Raw genomic sequence first — 5,132 nt, 5'->3', positions numbered from 1 at the left:
TTATGAGGGACTGGAATTAAATATTGTTATGAGTCACCATGTGGGTTCTTGGATCTGAATCCATATCTTTTATAATGGCAGTAATGTTTATAAGTCTTGAGCCATCTCTATGCTTCTAAAACCTTACATTCTTTATGTTATAGGCGATATACTGTAGTACTGAATTTAAAGAACCCACAATTTTAATCCAGAAGTATAAAAGCCATGTATATTATGGTATCTGTTGTATAGTTTCCCTACATTTTAAAAATATACTCATGAATTGTTTAAAATTCCTTGGATTTGAATTGGTCATATTCTAAAAATACACAGTTCTACAGATCCAGTTTCTTATATAAATAAATTTGCCTTATGATGTTAGCTAAAATTGAAATCTGACCATTGATAACATCTCATAAATATGTACATCTCAGCTATACATATAAATTTGAATTATGATACTAAGATAATTAACCCAAAAGATACCTCCAAGAAACACCCATGTGTAGAGCTTTAAAATTATATTCTCCTTCAGCATAAGAATTTTTGCAATTCTTCCTCTTAATACTTGTTTTTATGTTTAATATGAAATAAATTTTGCAAATACCATATACCTTTTATCACCACAAAATAGAATAAATATTATTAAGAAAATCTGTTAGGTTGTGAAATGGACTTAAAAGGGCATGTGTCAATACATAGGTAGACACATAGATATAGATATCTATTATTGATATAAGTTGATAGGCAGGTATGTATAGATACTGACATAGTTCAAAAGTCATGAGGAGTGTACAACATCTAAACCTAAGAAATGGAAACAACCAATATCATTCAAGTGTTAGCTTGGTATTTTTTATGATATTCTGAAAAGTGGGAGTGGTGCATCACTGACTTTTTTTTTTTTTTTTTACTTTTTGATACTCTTCTTGGGTTGCCAGTTATGAGGGTTTGCAAATGAGGATATCATGTACTGATATTATAATGTCAAACCTAAATAATTTTAAATAGTTAAATAAATATTTTGAAGTGTGTAATATAGTACAATGTCAGCCAGATGGTTTGATGAACAACTTTCAAGGATCATTGAAAGAACAAAAACATTTGTTTCTCAAAAATTAAGTAAGACATAACTCTTTCATGCCAAACAACTATCCCATATCCAATCCCAGCATAAGACAATTTGAGAACTATACAGCTGCATCAAGTATCTTGCTCTTTTTCCTCTTACTGGGTCCTCTCAGTGGACTAGAAGCTTAGCTATTGCTATGAATTTAAGATTTTTGACAGTTCGTTCTCATGCACATCTCTTTTGCCAGTGTTTTGTAAATAGATTTTGAAAACTGTGGCACATATCACAATAACATGCAATGGTAGAATGATGAACGTACAACCTTGAGAAATGGGTTCTTTGAAAACGGTTTTCATTACATTTTTTTTTTAGTTGTATTTTGCACACTCAGAATTACCACAATACAAAGATGGTAAATTTAATTTAATTAATCATGATGGACTTATGTGCAACTTAACTCATTATTGTTTAGACTTACAACATCCAAACTCATACAAACAGATCAATCTCAAATTAGCTTCTTTAAAATTGAATCATTGAGTTTTCAGAACATCATATTCAAGTCTTTTTAACTTTATTCAGAACACAAATATTCAACCAAATTTCAGTGGCCAGGAACATGATGAATTACACTGAATAAAAAAATTAGTCAAAAATTTGTGATTAGGCAAGATGTTCATCATTTTCTGTTTTAATATTGGTTAAATACCTAATATTCATATACAATTTCATATTTAATACCTAATGGAGCCCTCACAGCAATCCTGGACAGTCTAAAATTACTATAATCACTTAATAAAGGAGTAAATTAAAGACCAGAAATTCTAAAGGACTTGCCAAATAGCATTCAGCTAGTAAGTAGCAGACTTGTGATTGAAGCCTGAACTCACCAGCTGCCAGAACCAACAACTATTTCCACTCTTTGCCAAGGACATGAGAATCAGAAGCCAAATAAGGATTGACCTTTCACAAAATAAAATGACCAAAGATTCAAACAAGATGATGTGATAAAATGCATGCTATCTTCTTTTCCCCAACAAAATACATAGAGAAAATCTAATGACTTAAGGGAAGATGGGTATTTTTGAATCAAAATTTAAGAATTTTTATAAATTCTTATAAATTTTTATAAATTCTCCCTTTATAAAGGAGAAGATCTTGAGTGAGCTCAAGGCAGCATGAGCTCTTGACAGGCACACCATACATTGCAATAGTTGATTGAGGAGGCAGACGTAAGGAACAAATGTTCTCCTCTGGTGTTTCTCATTTTCATTTTATATTCAGTCTTGTACCAAATCTCTTTGGATGATATTGCTCACATTCATTCAGGTTGGCTCTTACTTGAAGAATCTTTATGGAGTAATACTCATGTATACTTTCACGTGTATTGTCAAAGAGACTCTAAAACCAAGAAATACAACAGTGATGATCTGTCACATAGTGGTTTTCCTCACCATCATGACAAGTGTTTGCCCTGTATGCTCATTCACACTTTTACTCACTTTCTTGCTAGTATCCTCAGCAATTTTACATCAGGTCATGACCAAGCGATTGCAGTTTGTAGAAGGCAAGAGGAAGAAAAGACATCTACAATGCTATAATGTTTGGACAGAATTCTACTTCTGAAGCTAACCTTCATATTCTACCCTATTCAAAGCCATCACATAATTTCATGTGCAATTATGTGACTTGCCTACCAGGTAAATACTGCCTCATCTTTGTTAAGTTGACTGTCCATGTATGTTAGTAACTAATGTAATTAAATATAAATTTTAAGTATTTGTTTCATTGTAATTTTAATAAGCATATATTAAAATAGGTATAAAATATTATATTTTATCTATTATAAAATTGAAGATAATTCAAAGATCAGTATCTATTGTGTCTTTAATGGAATATATCATGATATACAAAGCTCAAAAAATGAATTGTATTTCATGGTTCTTGTTTTTTTATATAAAAGTAGATAATTTTAAGTTTTTCGATATTTGACTAATGTTAGTTGGCTTCTTAGCAGTAGTACCTTAAATGATTATTTAAAAATTTTTAACTTCAACAAATTATAATTATGCATTAGTATTATTAAATTAACACAAGTAATCAGTTGTATTACATTATTTATCAACCGTCAGTATGTCCTAAGATTTTCTAATACATAAGGCTCCAGAGTTCATAAACAAAATTGAAGACACATATCTCATAGTCCAACACATCTGCCACACACATAGACACACACACATTTGCCATAAAAAATGGCATGTACTTTACTTTTTATAGATTAGCTAGGCTTTGAGATATTCAGATAAGCATTCTGCACAATTAAAGTAAGGGTGCAGCTGGAACTGGTAACATTTCAGATTTTATCCTTTCATTCCTCAGAGAGTTTCCTGAGTGCCTAAGGTATCAAGAACAAATTGCAGTGCTTTCTCCTTTGCTCTTGAAGAATTTTATGATGAGAAATAAGTCTCAACAGAGTGCCAAGGGCAACTTGGAAGGGGAAAAAGTACAAAAGACTCTGCTTAAGGAATGCAAAAGTCATGCTTTCAATATTCTCATGTAGTGGAGATAACATGATAAAATATATGTATAGCAATCTAAATGTCCCTTCAAATGTTGTTCTGTTTTTATTGTTAAAACACCCCGTTAAGAGAGAGAGAGAGAGTAATAGTTCACATAATCTGATAATGTTATGAATGGTTAAAAATTTATATGTTAAAATTTTACTATTACCAATGATAAGAGAGAGCTTCTATTTTAAGTAATTTTTGAATTTGACAAGCATCACTTTAAATTTTCTACTTTTGGTCCTGTAAGCTATATATAACTAATATATATCATAATTATGTATTCCTTTTTAAACATATGAAATTTGAGGATTCAGGAGACTTGCACCTTTGCCAGTCTTGTAGCTCAGTATGTGAAAGGGGCTGGCAAGAAACTTGAGCTAGACATCCAATTTCAAAATTAATTCCTCCAAAGCAGAAATTTAGCCTTTTTCTTTCTCAGTCCAAAGATGTATGATAGACACCTTCCAAAGATTAAGAGAATCATGTTCATGTTTTCTCACAATACCTTTGGCTTTAGAATGGAAATTTAAATATTAAGTGATGAGATTTCCTTTTCTTTTCTGAGAGAATTTAATGCTGTCTAATCTTTTTTTTATAGAGTATTTTTTATTTAATTTTATATAACAAAGTCCAATTAAATGAAAACAAACATTTATACACAATATTTGGGAATTTGGGCGTCGTTCTTTCCAAACTACTTCCTGCTGGTAAGGGGCGCTGTCTTGGGGGATTCAAAGAAGATTCAGATATCCTAGCTGTAGTCTGTAGGGCTGTTTTGTCCAATGCTGTCTAATCTTTAAAATTACTTCTTTTCTTTTTGTAGATTATAAGTTCATCATACTCCCTTCATTTTCCTTGCTTTATATTCCACCACATAGTACTGCATGTTTTCAATAAATTCATTTCCTATTTTTTTCATTCATTAATGTTATATTTATATATGTATATGTATTCAAATAGGTATACACCCATATATATATGTATATATATATGTATATATATCAATGTTTATTATATTAGGTATTACATATCAAAGTGGTGTGTTCTTTCTTGGGGAAAAAATATTTCTACCACTCTCAGCATTTCTTTGCTGCCGTTAATTCTTTGTGTAAAGTTGATGCCTTCTGAACTTTTTCCTCATCCTCTTTACCATGTCCTTTGTGGATGCCTTTGGCTCATGCTTTCACCATCAGGTGGCTGAGAATTAATGCTTTTAGCTTCTGATATTAGAAGGAGATAGAAACTTACAGTATATTCTCAGATCATCTGGTACTTACAACTTTTCTCTTTCCTCTTCTATAATGTGCTCTGAGATTTCTGTATACAGATTTGTAGACATATCCACAGGGGGCTAGGCTTCCTATTCTGTATATTGGTTTGTTGTGGTTTTCTGTAATTGTCTCTGCTGTTCTTAAAGAGTTATCTGTGATGAGAGGTAAGGACTACACTTACCTTTGATTATAAAGAATAATATTTAAAATGTACCTGCTGATTATACCGGCTCTAATTCAAGA

This window comes from Phodopus roborovskii, unplaced genomic scaffold (assembly GCF_943737965.1).
Source record: "Phodopus roborovskii unplaced genomic scaffold, PHOROB, whole genome shotgun sequence".
Lineage (NCBI taxonomy): Eukaryota > Metazoa > Chordata > Mammalia > Rodentia > Cricetidae > Phodopus > Phodopus roborovskii.
The sequence above is the reverse complement of the archived record's forward strand: the minus strand, read 5'-3'. Positions refer to the sequence as shown.